Genomic DNA, 17,482 nt, shown 5'->3' with positions numbered 1-17,482 from the left:
CACAGGAAAACTAAAATTAAATTATTAATCTGATTTACAAACTCCTCTATATAATAAAATGGTCTGCAAAATAAACCATGTAATACAAGAGAAGTCAAAAAGTTACTTTAAAGAAAAACAAAGCAATTCCCCAAAATAAACCCTCTAATTGGTAGAACCCAGCCAGACAATCAGTGACATCATTCAGACATTTAAGCAGGAAGTACTGGGCCGGCCCCTCCCATACGCCTGCCCTGCTGCAGATCTACAAGGGACAAACAATGGTGAGTAAGAAGGAAAACAAATAAGAATATACTTTGAAACCAAATAAACAAGTTCAACCAATAATCCAGTAGTAGCTTTAACCTGAACGTATAGATGGAAACTGCAACCTAATGCTAACACAAACAAACCCGGGATAGTAAGTGGAGCAGAGCTGCAAACTAATGTTTAAATTTAAGCAATATGGCCAGCTACAGAAAAGAAATGAATCAGAAATAAGAATAAGGGACAAATGGTGAACACCAAACTGAAGCACTTTGTCACAATTTCTACATTTATATTTTTTTCTTGATTTGAACTGTGATCTAAAAAGGAAACTCTCATTTAATTTAAAAAAAAATGCATAACAAGGCCAGTGTGAATGGCAAGGACATCAAACACTCAAGTGCCCTTAATCTATTATTGGTGGATAACTGTATATTTAGCTGTATCTATATTTACAGCAATTGCTCTCACTGAATGTGTCATTGTACTCTCGACTCACAAATGCAGTTTATGTGACATCCTATTAAAACTGAAAAATAATTATTCATTACTAAATAAACGTCCAGGTCAAATAAAATAGTATATAAAAAATAGATCTCATTCTTCTGAAATGTAATCTGAACTAATTTTATTCTTGTAAATCCAATCAGTTATTTGAGAGATTCAGGTTCTTGAGTGTTCTCTTCCTGTTGAGCAACGTTTTTAATTTTGAAAATTAACCACTCTCAAAAGCTGTAAAAGGAATCGACTGATTTGATCTTTCACACCTTTGCATGCTAAGCAAGTAATTCTCATTTACAGTAGAACATCCACTCTATTCACATAATCTTTTTCAGTGTTATTTTTGCTCCACCAGGGCCTGTGCTTCTATCTAGCTGTTTATTGCATTTCGTTAATCCAGCTCCCCCCTGAGTAACGGAGCTGCTATTCACTCTATCTCCTTACCACCCAACAGATAAAGCTCTTTTCACCGGCTTGTATCCAGGATCTCCCTCTTTTGGTTATGATCCATATCTCATGACTGTTGGTGGGGGTCAGAATTTACACAGACCAGGAGATTGAGAGATTTGCTTTTTGCATCAGCTCTTAGCTCACTGCAACAGAATGAAGCACCGCTTGCATTACTACAAACGAGGCCCTAATCTGTCGACATATCGCCTGCTCAATCACCATCACTCATGAATGAGACGCCAAGATGGCTGAACCCCTCCGCATAAAGAGGAGACTCTCCCCTAACCTTGAGCAACGTGAGCAACACATAAATTGGCAAACCTGCCCTAGATTAGAGGGGTTGGAGCACCCTCACGGAGCCAGGTCTGGGCAAACGCTTGGTGGTTAAGCTTTGGGTCCTGTGATTTTGCTTTTCTGGGCTCATCCCAAAAAAGCAACAGGAGGGCCCTTTTGTGTGTTGCCACCACCTTAGAGTGCTAGCATTAAGATCGAGTGCTATATGAGCCGGATGGCAGGTGACGGTACTGTCCTGGGCACGCTGCATAATTTAGTTCAAGGCATCTGCTTATGTCTCTGAAATAATTGAAACACCAAATCCTTAAGCCAAAGTAAAAGCATTAATTGTTTGTTGATTTTCAGTGAGTACAAGCATGGTGTGTGGGTGCATGTGCACTTGCACATGGCATTTTTTGCGGCTCAAATGCAGTTCTGTCTTCTCTGTATTCAATGCAATGCATAAACCTAAAGTGAGGTAACAAATGCATGCACTTGCAAACATGGTGACACAGCACAGAGGGGGAAAAAAAAAACTACAAACACTGTCTGCCTGAGCAGATGCCAGCTCCACAAATTTGATCACAGTGTCTTCGATGGGACCAAGCACTAACGTATCAAAGAGACTGAAGGGCTGACAGCCAACCAAATTAAAGCATTAAACCTTAGCATCTGTGTAGCTGTTGCACAGAGCTGGCCAGGAGAGTCGAGTGAGTGGAAGACAGATTATGGAGGAGAAGATTTAGAGAGGGGACAGACTGATGGAAGAGAGGGAAATAGACAACTGTTGCAGTGTGAGATGAAGTGGAGGAAGGAGAAAGCAGAGAGGAAGGCAGTAAGAAGTGGGCGTGAAAAGAAATGAGAAAAGGAACTAGGTTCAGAAAATTCAAGAGATTTTTTTTTCTCTCTCTAAATTCCACCTTGTGTAGCAAATTATAGAAACTGTTATAACAGTTCTTGTCTGTACACATAACCTTCTAGAAATTATTCTACACATGCAGTAAGTAAATTTACCCCTGCCGTTCATTGCATACATAATGAGTTGTTATTCAAGGGTGATTTAAGTATTGTGAATATTATACATATTACTGTTATTTAATTTCAACATGTAAAAGTGACATAAATATTTATGGATAAAGAAATATTTAGTTGTGGTTTTTGATGTTACATAACCTTACATGCAAGGCGTTATTGCTTCAGGGAGGCACACAGGCATAATGCCTCCAATGTTAAAGGCAAGTTAATGTTATGCATTCTCATTGTGACTTTTACAGTTTGGAAGTGAACAACTGTACAGTGAACTCTTGAAATATCACATTATTTAAAATGGTTAAAGGCAGCATTTCAGAGAAATAAATATACAATATAAATGCCTTTAAGAACTGTATACAAATATTTATTACTGCATAATTGTATATTGTACAACTCTTCTGAGATTCAACAAAGTATGACTGAAGATTAACATTGTATTCGTTAATGTTATTTCTATGCTCTTTCATTGTTTAATTATGTTTTTGGAAATGTCAAATGTATTTTTATATTTCATTTACAATATCATAAAGGCTAGTTTTATTGGCCTGCTAAAACATATAAAATGTTTAAAATTTTATAGCTATGTGTAACACCAGTGCAAGAAAGGTTTTGTGAGCTGCAGCTTAATTTTAGCTTACTCCCTTAGTTTTGTATTGTCCTAAAAAGATGCTAAATAATATTTACATTAAACAATTGCTATGTGCAATATAGCAGACATTAAATAATTCAAAAAATAAGTATTTTCTGGCCTATTTAATAAACCTGTCACTTGATCTGATTTTAAACGAAATGAAATGGCTTCTCTGCTTCCATAAATGAAAAGAAAATATGAAATGTTTTGCATTACTCCAACTTCAATAAATTTACTCTTTGATTGTGAGAGATAACAAATGATTGAGGTCCAAACAATTTATGGAAAACTGTTATTTACCTACAAATTATTTAGTAGAAACAGAAGTTTTAAAAGATCTGAATATTTCATTATTGGGTTTGCCGGTGGGTTTTGTACTGAAGTACAAAGGTTCTTGGCTCTGTAATCAGAAATATATGGATTTCATAACAGGTGGGAACTATAGTTAACATCTACTGTGGATTTAAAGTGCTGAAATACCAAGGAGGTAGAATATTTTTTTCTGTTTCATTCCTAAATTACAAGCATTATTATTGTGCTGATTTCTTTTGATAAGTTATTTTCTATAGTGAACCATCCCAATCAGGCATTTCTGCTTTCAATTATTTTATTTTTCTCTTTCATTTCTCATTGGTAAGATATTCCGGTTCGTGCCTCACCACAGATCACACAGTACGGGGCTTACTGTTTCATGTGGCTTTCTCTTTTCAAACCTTTTAGGAAAGGCAAGGCAAGTTTATTTGTACAGCACATTTCATTACAAGGACAATACAAAGTGCTTTACATGATTAAAACATAGGAAAATAAAAACAAGAATAAAAGCAAGTAAAAACAGCAGTTGTAATAGAATGTAGGAAAATGTAAACAAAATAAAACAAAGATAATGGAAACTAAAAGAAAACATTAATGATTTTAGCAGTTGCACTACAGACTTAAACTAATGATGTTTCAGTTAAAGGTTTAACTAGAACGGTCAAAGGCAATCCTAACCAAATGTATTTTAATCTTGATTTAAAAGAACTCAGGCTTTCAGCACATTAACAGTCTTCTGGAAGATTGTTCCAGATACGTGGAGCACAGGAACTAATATGAGGGGCCGTAAGGGACATTATTCTGAATTTGCTCTCACACACAATACTGAAACGCTCTTATACATAGTACTGAAACACTATCACACACACTACTGATATGCTCTTATACTGTACATACTACTGAAATGCACTCACACACACCATTGCAATACTCTCACACACAATACTGAAACGCTCTTATACATAGTACTGAAACACTATCACACACACTACTGATATGCTCCTTATAGCCAAGATCTCAATAACCTATTAGGGTCATTGCTCAGAAGCTTTTCAAACTTGCTTCTCGAATATGAAGCCAAACGACAATCCAGTACTGTAATCCACAATTTCCTGTCGCCAACTTCTAATAGAAATGTAGGTAGACCCATATATATCAGCTGAATAGCTATACCTATTATATTCTATTTTTAAAATAGTATCATGTAAAAATAAAAACAATGCTTTATTATTAATATTGATTCCATGTCTGTTCCTAACATATAGTGTTTCAGTAGTGTGTGAGAGCATTTTAGTACTGTGTGTGAGTGTCTCAGTAGTATGTATGAGTATTTCAGTAGCGTGTGAGTTTTTCAGTAGTGTGTGTGAGAGCTTGCAGCATTTCAGTAGTGTATGTGAGAACATTTCAGCAGTGCAAGAGCTTGTAGCTTTTCAGTGGTATGTGTGAGAGCATCTCAGCAGTGTGTGTGAGAGTGTTTCAATAGTGTGTGTAAGAGCTTGTAGCTTTTCAGTAATGTGTGTGAGATCAAATTCAAAATAATGTCTATTATGGCCCCTCAAACTAAATGCTGCTTCTCCGTGTTTGGTTCTGGTTTTGGGTATGAAGACTAGGCTTGAATCAGAAGACCCCCTGAGTGGTCTGGGAGGTTGTTACACTGAAATCTGTAACGCATTTAGGAGCTAAGCCATTCAGTGATTGATAGACGACAGAAGTATTTTAAAGTCTATTCTCTGAGAGACAGGGAGCCAGTGTAAAGACTCCAGAACTGGGCTGATGTGTTCTACTTTCTTAGTTTTAGTGAGGACACGGGCAGCACTGTTCTGTATCAGCTGTAGCTGTTTAATTGACTTTTTAGGCAGACCTGTAAGGACACTGTTGCAGCAATCAATTTGACTAAAATAAATGCATGGATGAGTTTTTTGAGATCCTGCTGGGACATTAGTCCTTTAATCCTGGACATATTCTTCAGGTGGTACAAGGCCGACTTAGTAACTCCCTTTATGTGCCTCTGAAAGTTCAGGTCTGCCTTCATTATGACACCGAGATTTCGGCTCCGATCTGTAGTTTCTGGCTGTCATAACTGAAGCTGTGTGCTAACTCTAACAAATAGTAATTCGATTTTGTTTTTATTCAGCTGAAGAAATTTCTGCCACATCCATGTATTGATTTGTTCTACGCCAAATGCCAAATATATTAGGCAATGCTCTATCAGGTTTATGGTTACCTGGTGACATTGTAATGTATAGCTGTCGTCCACATAGTTATGGAAACTGATCTTGTTGTTTGTTATAATCTAAGCTAAGGGGAGTATGTAGATATTGAATAGGAATTGTATAGTGTTCTTTACACTCTAGTCTCCCATCCTAGGTTTTTTGTTTTCTAGCAGAAAAGGCAGAATCTAAAGTACAGAAAAAACTGATGATGATAATAATAATAAATATCACACAAAGATGTTTTTGTGTGTGTTAAAAGTATTGAACATAAACTTGCTGATGATTTAAGGTGTTGTGCCATTATGCACGGTTTTAAGTTATTTAATGTTTAATGAATAACTCTTGGTTTGTTAGGTATTGTCAGTTGAATATCAACCCAAACAGCTGATATTTGGAAAAAAGTTGAAAGGAATGGTTTGAGCACTGGCATTCTTTTAACAGCAAACTCTGCACATGTATAGAATAAAGGAGTGACAACTTCTCTTCAAGTTCAAGAATTTATTAACAGAAATAAATCAACATCCAGGGAACACCACCATAATATACTGTTTATTTTAATTAACACTATATTTCAATTAATAAACCCTCTCCACTAGGCTAGTGTAACTTAACTAAACTACTAAGCAAAATTAAGATGCAAAGAAGCTAAGGAACTATGTACACACAAAATAAACAAAAAAGGATAAAATAAAATAGCTAAAAAACCATCACAATAATAATTCAGTGAATCTTGGGTTCACTGCAGATCCAAGAGAATCAAAGTTCATCTTAAAAAATATGGAATCAGGTTAAACTATCTTAACACATTTTAAACATTTGGTATGCTCAGCCTATTCACAATGCAAATCTTAGTTATGCCAAACATTGAGGAAATAACATTTCAAAGAATGATTTGGTATGTAAAAATCATTAAGCTTCAGTACACTTGATTGCTATTAATATAATTATTTCATTTGGAAATAATTCAGACTCAAATTGATCATTTAGGAAGCTAGAGGGTGCTGTAGCGGATGATCAGCTGGAAATGACGTGTCGGGGCACTTCCTGTAGCCATTGTTTAGATTAGCTTGAGTTTACCTTAAAGTTATGCGAAACACCATTAAATTGACATTAATGCTCATCATTAATGCTGTAATAATGACCGTAGCACTTCCAAAACAAGGGTGAGCTAAAGGAAAACTAGCATTATGTTTAAAACAAACCATAGTTATGTCTAGTAGGTGGTAGCACTAATGTTACCCAGGAGGCTAATAGCACTATGCTAGTTGTTATAACTAAAAACACACTCAAACACGTCAGCAAAGCTGTGTTTCAAGAATGCTAGCGGGCAGCTTAGCCTGCTTGCTCCAGGTCTCAAACCTAGTCAAACCTTAAAACATAACAGTAAAACACTTTAAAAATAAACTATTTTACTTGTCCAGCCTAACTCTGCCAAACCTATGCCTCTGTGTGAGGTCGGCTGACTTTGGTCAAGTGGTTCTCCCTGCCTGTGAAACAAGAAACCTGTGAAAAGGGGAGATGGGGTGCTGGAGGGGGTCGCTGCACAGCATTTCCAAGTGGCTGTGTTTGTTCTCTTGAGGCTGGAGCGCACTCATCTCGATCTGTTGCAGGAAACCGCTCCACATAGTTTTATCTAAGCTTTCCTGCAACAGTTAGCTCCATACCCAGTTGACCACGTTTGTGGGTATTCAAACCCGTTCGGACCTTGGTGGCTATTTCCCCATTGTAGCTTTTGACGAACAGTCTGAAAAAGAGAGATAAACCTGGGCGGCTGGTCTTTATACTGTGGCCCCCTTTGCTGTGAGGGGCAGTTCCTGGGTGCCCTATTAAAGTTTCATGTTTCATGTGGCTTTCAACTAAGTCTAATTTATCCCACGTGGCTGACAACAAAGGTTAAACCAATCTTGAGAAATATAAACTGTGTATAACAAATATGAAAGTATTTATAGGGAAACTATTTCAGTAAGTAATTATCTGTTTTAGTGGTTTCATTAACTGCTCCGCTAAATTGTAGTATTTTTTGTTTGGGCAACAAATTACAACGTTGTTTTACTGCACACAAACAATGCGAGTTCAAAACTCATACAAAATATTCTGCCAATGTTCCACAAACTCTATATTTGTAATCACAGTTTTAGACTAAAAGTCAATTAGTTTCCTTCAGGGGGTGACATAAACAAACACTCAACAATGTACTACTCATTAAAGCAATCACTATTTGTTAACACATCAGATTCAAATTAATTTTTAAGAAATGAAGCACCAAAAAGACATTTGTTGTTCCCTGTCAATACAATCCATGCCACATGTAGATTTTTATTTTTCATTTCATTTTTAATGAGTCTTTGCTATCCTTGTGAGGAGTAATAACTGTTTTCCATTAACTCACATGCATGTGGTTGTGTGTCAATCTATCAGTGCTTGTGTTTCTTTAGCTTTGTGGCACTCGGGGGCATCCCTTGTCCCATTTCTATGTTGTTTGTGACACTCTGCAGTGTGTTGCCAGCAATTGTTCTCAATTCCCTTACAGCACATCAACAATCATACATGCAGATCAAGTAGCAAAAGTAGGTTTTCTGAAAGACATAATGGCCCAACACACTTTATGTCATATTATAAGTTTAGTCATGGGTTTTAGCTAAAGAGTTACCTTACATTTTGTCCTAAATTTGCAGAGCATGTGTGCAAATATGTTTGTAATTTTGAGCAATTCACTGATCCTTAAGCTGAGTATTCCTTAGGAACATTTAAGAGTTTATTTTATTTATGTACAGCTTTTCTTTTTCAATAATAATTGGGGTTTGGCTGATATGTTAATTTTAATTTCCAATATGTATATGCAATATGTAATAAACACAAAAGAAATAGCAGAAAAATATTGTCCAGTTTTTTGTTGTTGATTTTTTTTTTCATTCTTTTGTTTTGTTCCCCAGCTAAAAAACAATCCAACAAACAAACACTGGCCACACCCTAGCCCCCCTGGTAAATTTGGTCTAGAACCGCCACTGACTCTTGTGGTGATGTGAACTGGTTTGCTTCTGAAGTCAGATTTTTCCCAACTGTGCCACTTTTGGACTTAAAGTTTTTGAGCCATGCAGTTGTTTTATGAAATAACCATGAGAGAAAAAAAAACGTCTTGTCCAGCTATTCAATTTTATGAATCTCACCTATTTTTCATATATGTATGTAGCAGAATATTTGGGAATAGTAAGAGAGCTCACTAACTTTTTTCAGAATAGAAAGTAATTGGCAACACATATTTCCACTAGAAAAAGTATTTTGTATCAACAAAATATTTAAGTTTAAGGGAAGTTGCGCTCTACTGTTACATTATACTACATCATTATTCAAATATAGAAGTGCATTCTTTCAGACAAGCAGGGCTTTAAATGTATATAAAGTAAAAGAAAAATTATGTTCTATTATCATTTTGTTCAAAACAAAACATTAAAAGGCTGATTGTGGTTTAAGGTTTAATGTTTGTGTTTTTCTGGTTCTAAAATATGACCTTTTAACACCATAATTTTTTAGAAGCAGCAAGTTTGGTTGTCTTAAATTTTTTTATTTAAATAATAAAATATTACCGTCTGTCTATCTCACTCAATGCTAATTTTATATATGAGAATGAATGAAATATGCCACAGATTTTTTTTTTTATTTAGCCCACAACCAAAGACTCCCTGTGAAGAAAGAGTAAGACTAAAACACAGTAGGCCAACAACCTCAAGGGGCTCTGCACAGACTTTTCAAACAAACTGCTGTCACACAGATCATAGCACATTTACATTGCAATCACTAAAGCCACAGCTGACAGCTACTTTAATGAAAATCGATATCTATCATACAAACCCAAAAGGAAAGGAACATAAGAACACAAAACATTTCTGTTAATGTTTTCAGGCTTCTTTATTGGCTGCAAACACTTGCTCATTCAGTAGAGGATAAACAAAGTGACAGAAAAAGGAGCTTTAGTCAATGCTTGGAACGCTCTCTGCTGTCACTTTTTAACTTGAAATACATCAGCCCTTTGCTCCTCTCCTCTTTCTGAGTCGTCGCAGGGGGGCTGCCATCTGTCACACCACAGAGTCACACGACATACACAGCATGTACAGTATATGAGCGAAGAAACACACCAACATTAAAAAGACATCTTGGAATAGGCAGTGGAACAAACATTTTCAGAGAGCAAAACGTGCAAACACACTAGTGTGCACAAAGTGTTTTCTCACTCTGAGCTCATTCATTCTTGTTACAGCAACATAAAAGTTATCAAGCATGCTGTCAGGGGAGAAACAGGGAGACAAATGCAGGCAGGGAGAAAGGGAGAAATAATGGCACAAGTTTGGCTTCAGTGTAACTCGTGTATATTTTCCTTTATTGTGTTTTCTGTGACACATGGTGTGTGGACATGGTTGTATGTTATCTGTCTACAAACCCAAGTGTGTTCTAAGCTATTACTGTAGGTAACAGCTGTTCAGACAACAAGTACGTTCCATGACCTATAAAATGTGGGAGTCTCTCTTTTTGAGTTGTTCCTTCTTCAGGGAACACCACAACAGTAGTGGAGAAAGTGTGGAATAAGTCAATGAAAGTATATATTCAGTTTTTGTGTACAATTTATTCTGTGCAAAATATTGTAGCTAGACCTAAACTAGTATACAAACATAGTTGATTGAATCAAATGTAGTATAATGCTTGAACAGTGTGTCAGTCAAGTTTAAATGGACTGAAGCAACTGGGAAACAAAAAGTCTCAAGGGTTGGGGCAAATCCCATATGCCATGGCTGACTGTTCAAAGCCCTGGCCGCTCCAAAGGCTCTGTAGCCTCTGATCTTCAGCCTAGTCTTGATGACTTCCAGCCAAGGCTGATTGGCCAACCTGAGCATTCTGGTTGGGGCAAGTGCTAAAATTCAGTAAGATACAGAGGTGCCAGATCATCTAAGATCTAAACAAATCCAACTATAATATCAAACCTATATCGCACTGCTACCCAGTCAAAGCAGGTCCATATGGAAATATGTAACCATGCTTTCACTTACCAATGAGAAATCAATTCAGTTTAACACTAACTCTCAACATATATCATCTCAAGGAATTTTACAAAGTCAATTCCATCAATTTATACAGACAGATTAGTGAAAAAAGGTTTCTATCTAAGGAAATCCAGCAGATTGCACCAAGTCATTGAGAAAAAGATGAGCTTCTCCACAGAGACCAGAATTTCGAGACATCAGTGGCATAAAAGTGAAAACCAAATGTTTTTTTTTTCTTTGTTTGTTCATTTGTTTTAAACAAGCAATTGGCAAGATACAAGAGCCCAAGGTGGAACCATGAGGATCACTAGAGATTAGCTAATGAACAGAATTCATCTAACTGAATGGAGAAGTTCTGATCAGCTACGTATGAAACATTGCTCCAGAGCAAACATAGCATAATAGGGAAACAGACGTAAACTTTCACATTTTCATAAATTTCCTCTAAGTTTTTTATAATCCATCCACAGCTGGAATCATTTATGTGGTGCCAGAGTGGAATCTTACACAAGTGTCACATTGACAGGCTTGCAACACTGTCCAAATATTGTGAATGCATCAAAGGCGAGATGAACATCTCTCTCTGCTGCTAGTCTGGATCTGTCAGTGTTCAGTAGCTCCTGCACTTGACTGTCTTCTTTTCCCTCCAAGCTGTCTCTTTCACCATCGTTGTTCAGAATTCACTCTTTCTCTGTCTCTTTGCATCTCATTTTCTGCGTATCTCCCCTAACACCATAACTTTACATATGCTGGACTGCATTAATACTCCCACAACACACTCCCTCTTTTTCTACTCTTCAGCTCACATGTACATATGTCTGTCAGTTTTTGTTCCTTCCCCTTCTCTGCTCTCCCTCCATCTGGCTCTTCTGTAAAATAGAAGGTGAATATCGCTTTTGGCTATGCACAAGCACTTCAAAGCCCTCTTATCCCCCCCCTCTCTCTTTTCATCATGGCCAGGTTGAGTACATTTATAACCCCAGATAACCTTTTTCACCATGTGGTCTTTGTGTCCATCTGAAACTCTAAAGATGGCAGTATGGTAGACTTTTATCTCAAGAGCCACATATTTGCTGTATATTCACAGTGTATAGTATATTTATCTTTGACAACTAATACATTAGAACATTCACTGAACCTATTTAGTGTGCTCCATTAAGAAATAACAAAAAAGCAACCCAAGAATGATTTTGTACTCCTTTTTCTAAAAAAGCAGGTTTGGTGTCATAAACATAAATAAATAAAATATAATATATTAGTTATATATATATATATATATATATATATATATATATATATATATATATATATATATATATATATATATATATATATATATATAATTTCCAATAAAATTAATACACTGGGTACAATTAAGGTTTATTGTAGGCAGCAGTGTCACTGTTCTCATTCTCTGCAACAGACTTCAGATTTACAGCTATCAGTTAGCCATTGATGTATTATCACATTTAATGCCTATGAAGGGAGCACTTCATTAATTATGCATTATTATAGCACTCTGCATAATCTGTTTGCTTCCAACAAATTAACTAGCTGTGGTGGTAATGATGTCAATTTTCACTTGGTATAACACACTACCCACGCTCTCATGTTTTGCACTTGGGTGTCAGTTGACATTTAAGGCTCCTGAATTGCTGCAAATATCCTGACCTTCTTGTGCTCTTCACACATGCTCATTTGTTTGCAGACAAATAAACGTATAAAGGGATGGTGCACATAATTCAGCATTTTTCTCATCATGACTTCTCTATCTCTCAGTTGGTCAGATTTCTCTTCACCCCTCCTGAGGTGAAAATAAACATAGAAGTGCTCAAATTAACATGCCTTTGCTTGTGTCAGTGTACACAGGCAACACAGATGGAACTAATATGCCTATTAGTAGTTTCAAAAGGTCTACACACAATGTTAAATTGAAGTAAGGGAGTAAATTTTGTTTATACTACATCTTGCAGAGAAGAAGATCCCAAATTGCTGCACAAAATAATAATAAAATATTAAATTATCATGAATATAAAGACTAAGTGATTGATAACTAAAATAAGTGTACAATAATATTCAAGGAAAAACATGTTTGAATAAGAATGTATTTAGCTACTTTTTATACAAGTCAAGACTGTCAACAAAATATAAAAAACAAAGGCCGCTCATTCCACAGTCTGGTGTAAACAATCTGAAAAGAGCAATCCCCTCGAGTTTTACATCTGATCCTTGGGACTATGACTCGATTTTGGTTTAAGGAACCGAAAGTTTAAAATTGAGTATGTGGCTTCAAGAGTTCAGGAACAAAAGAAAAAGCTTGACATTGTGGGGTCCTTAGACTTAAAGTAAGAATAAAAAAAATGAACAGCTTACCAATGGCAAGATATTAAAACAGGAGTTATGTAAGCTCTATTTGTTACCTAAAACTTTGGACCACCTGAAGGTGATCAATGTATTTTGTGTTGTTACATGTGAAAATGCACTACAATAGTCTAGATGAGAAGAAATACAAGCAAATTTCTGTTTTGACAAAAACTTTCATAGTTTAGAAATATTTTTCAAATGATAAAGACAGTTTTGGAAATGCTGTTTTGCAAGGCTTTTGTAGCCTTAGAAAATGTGACTGTGATAAAGCCTTTCAAAACACTGTCTAAAATAATGTGATGTTTTTCTTTTACAGTGCAAAAAAAAAATAAAACATACAAATCTGTCCGAAGTTATCAGAATCAGAAATACTTTAATAATCCCAGAGGGAAATTATTTTCGTTACAAGCTCCAGATCTACAAACAACATATGTATATATATATATATATATATATATATATATATATATATATATATATATATATATATATATATATATACAGATCTAAAATATAGTGATAATGACGATGTGCAAAACAGTGCAAAAGAATGTATAAATGTCAATGATTTTGAGTCAGAATAAAATAGGGTGGGGGGGGGGGTCTGAATCTCTGAGGGAGGCGTTGTAGAGATTGATGACCACAGGCAGGAATGATTTCTGTGGAAAATGCTGTGGAAACCTTCTCCTGACTGATACTTTGTACACAGAGACTCTTTAGGTCCTTTGAAACTGCTTTGCAAACTGTGAATTTAGCTAAAGGATGTACTCATGGTAAACTCAAGGTAATCCCACTAGGACAGATGCAATTTATTCCAGTCTTGTCTGATTGTTTCTAATTGGTAGCAGTTGGGAGTCGAAGAAGACAAAATGCTGAAAATAAATATTTGTGAAGCTTGAACGTATGTGGATGACGTGGTTTGGGTCATATTTGATTTGGCTGCATGACGAGCATTGAGGGAGGAGGAGTTGATTGTGAAATGGCTGAGGGTGAATGTGAGCAAGTAATTTTATTGGATCCTTTCTTGTCGTGTTAAGGCTTCAGTTCTCCATACATGGATGGGGATGGCGGACAAGACTGTTGAGTTATAGCGATGTGGATGGAGGATAAGGACCACCAAAGCACTTTGCATTGTCTTTGTACTGAAATGTGCTATACAAATACATTTGCCTTGCCTTGGCTTACCAGTAGACTCTTGTGAACAACAGTTTGCATTCCAGCGTAGTCTTCTGAAGTCTGTTTCAGTAGACTTAGTTGGAATAGAAACAGACTTGAAACAAAGAAGGTGTGCTACAGTGGGGTTAGGGTCCTAGAAGGTTTATTTAAGACACAAAGAAAGACACAGGGTAAGTAACAGAATTATATTTTTTTAAGTTGTACTCAGAGAGCTTAACTGACACAGCCTGTTGAATAATCAACCCTGGAATGAAAGTCTACCTGGTCCTTTTATGCTGTGGCCGGATGAGATGAGCAGAGTCAGGTGTAGCCTCACCTCAGGAGCAGCGGCAGGCACCAAAAAGATCGAGAACAAAGACCATACTGTACTTAACAAAAGTCCAAAGCCATCCTTTAGACTCAGTGGAAGTATTTAAGCAAAGTATGATATTGCAAACCAGATGCTGTGATGTAACTCATCATAGCCTGTATCCACAGCTCAATGTTTATTATGGTATTTATTGGTTTATCTCGAATTATTTTTGTTGTGTTTACTTGTATTTCTTCTAAGTCTCCTTAGTTTGGCCATTTGGATCATGTGTAAGAAAAAGCGCAATCACAGGTTGATAAACTGACCTGTCCCACTTTCTCCCCTTTTTTGTTATTTTCCCTAATGCATTTTGTTAGACTATTATTTTGTGTTTTATGTAAATATCTTTTAAATGTAAAATAAATAAATAAAAAGACCACGGGGTAGTACAAATGGCTTGTCTACATATCAGACAGCTTAGAAAGGAAAATGCATCTCTAGGCACTTTTGTCTGGAAGCCTGTCACAGAGAGGGAGATTGTTCCAATTTCTTTAGTCAAGTTTATGAAAATAGTAAATATGCCACAACTTGACAAGCACAGAATATTATGATAGAATCAATAGGATGATTCCCAAGAAGCTATTAGCTAATAACTTGGCATATATCAGATGATCTACAGAAAGATGGTGTATCTCTCAAGTTTTTCCTTGTTGTGCTCTTCAGCTGTTGACAGTTTTATGCCCCTGACATTTCGTTAGTTCTATGCATGTTTATTTTTACAAAACAGTACAAACACGCTGTTATACAGAGGTTACAAGAGCTGGGTAGGAACAGGCCAAAGTACGCTTTACACAGTAGTGTTTATGTCTGCAAGTTTCGTTGAATAACAATACTTTTCACAGAGTAGTGAATTGGTTAATTTAGCCTGACCACTTATAAACATTTTTATTACCTTGTTGGATTACAATAATATTTGGAGAATTTTTTCCGAGGTTTAGAAGCTTGATAGTTTATTAATCATAGACACAGTCATTTTGGAGGGAAACCTGAATATAAACATTTTCTTTAGACTGTGTAAACGTGCTTGATACTATATTTTGGTGGCCATATTGTTTGGGATTGTCTGGCTTCTTTTTGTCTAACACTGGCTGGGAGCCACATGGTGCACAGCACCCCAGGACACAAATTAATCAAATGACCAGACGTCATTCAGGGTCCTTCAGGAAACTGTTGTCACCTCATTCTGAAGGTCACTGTGACTGGGTGCTTATTTCGGCAAAAACTGAAAGGTCATTGTATCATTAGAGAGTGATGGAAGCGAAGAGTTGATGCTGTTTGCTTTATTGACCACTCTTGCATAAATAGAGAGCTAGGGAGTCTGCAGTGACAGCGCACTAGAGATTTGCTGGCATGTTTTACTGGATATGTGCCGGGAGAAAAGGGGCAACAAATCCCTTTACGGACTGGTGTAGCAGTGCCAAGATTTGAAATTTGATACAAGCAGTCATGGACAGCTTGTAGCATTCAGTAACTCATTCAGAGCACAAACGTTTTTGAGTTGTTTTTTTTTTTGTGAATCCCATCCCAACTGACTCATTGCATTGATTATGAATACAGGTGAGCTCAGTTCCTCTATTTTCAATTGGAACACCTATAGCCTACATGAGCCTATTGTGGCAAGTCGTTCCAACCACCAAATGCCTAATAAGTTTATGTTGGTGATGGCAAAGGTTTACATGCATGCAGATTATTTTTTCTATCCATGTTCAAAGTTTGAATAAGAATCCTAGGATGCAATATACCTGAGCAGTGGGGGGAAATGTTAGAAATTGTCAAAATTATTTTGCTATCATATTAAAAGCAGTATTAAGCCACTTGCTTTGAACTTTTAACTACTCCAGAATTAAAAGCACCTAAAAATACAGTACTTTGAGTCAACCAGCTCCACGGTATTGTTAAACATATGGTTAGGGTTATCACTAATTGACTTTTGTTTTTCACCCCATCCCAATACTTGGCAGGAAGTGGAATTACTTATTTTTCCAATTAGAATTGTCCCAAATATGGATGAATTTTATTCTTTTGTTCTAGAGTGTATCCATTTATAAATGGGCTTACATTAATCACTTTAACATTTTGCTAACATGCATGCATGTCAGCTGTCATTATATACTATACTTTCACCTGTATTAATTAGGAAGTAAGGACTTTCATTCTTATTGCAGGAACTCTGACAGAGTCATGCATCATTACGGAATTCCCCTCAGTGTCTTAATAATTAATCCGTCTCCTTTGCATGGTAATTTGCATTTGTCTGCATACGTTCTCTACAAGCTTTGATACTCTCATTTTCTGGAGCTCTTTGCTGCAGTACAATGGTTGAAACATTTCTTTCTCGCACACTCTTTCTCCTTGTCATTTCTACTTCCCCTCTGAAATGGATGTTCTCAACTTACTTTGTAAAGATGAAAAAAGTTGTTTTAATCTTTCTTTTTTCTAAGAATTTTACATTTAATCCATTAATTTATGACCTCTTTTTTCGAATCTATGGTTGTAACCACAGCTGATTTAGTTGTTCATCAATCACCAAGTTGCTGTCTTCATGCACAGCAATACAATACATAGAAAGAGGGATATACTTTCCTGCCAAAAAAGAATAATAACTTCTAAACATGATAGTGTTTTCACTAGAACTTTTCAAACTTGAATGACAATACCAAGAAAAAAAAATACTCTGTACTTTATTTCATTTTTATTATTGTGAGATAATTTGTTGAAGGTCTAATAGTTCTTTTTCATAAAGATCAGAAAAATATCAATAACATTATGCCAATAGTTTTTGGAATAATGTTAGTGTTCACACTATTTTTCTTAGTATGAACCCAGTGAGAAATTTGGCCAGTCTACAGATATTTTGTTATAAATGAGAAACAGCAGCTAAGTGAACACTTTCTAGAAGCAT

At 36.1% G+C, this 17,482-nt stretch overlaps 1 protein-coding gene across 1 annotated transcript in view; it reads left to right on the top strand.

Moving 5' to 3' along the window:
• The first annotated feature begins 235 nt into the window (after positions 1–235).
• LOC118558674 (glutamate receptor ionotropic, delta-2-like) overlaps positions 236–17,482 on the top strand; it is a 32,874-nt gene continuing 15,627 nt past the window's right edge. Inside the window, exon 1 of the mRNA XM_036129182.1 lies at positions 236–263. The gene's annotated coding sequence lies outside the window, so the exon portion shown is untranslated. The remainder of the gene's footprint in view (positions 264–17,482) is intronic.

The sequence above is a fragment of the Fundulus heteroclitus genome, unplaced genomic scaffold (assembly GCF_011125445.2).
Source record: "Fundulus heteroclitus isolate FHET01 unplaced genomic scaffold, MU-UCD_Fhet_4.1 scaffold_144, whole genome shotgun sequence".
Classification (NCBI taxonomy): domain Eukaryota; kingdom Metazoa; phylum Chordata; class Actinopteri; order Cyprinodontiformes; family Fundulidae; genus Fundulus; species Fundulus heteroclitus.
The sequence above is the reverse complement of the archived record's forward strand: the minus strand, read 5'-3'. Positions and strand labels throughout refer to the sequence as shown.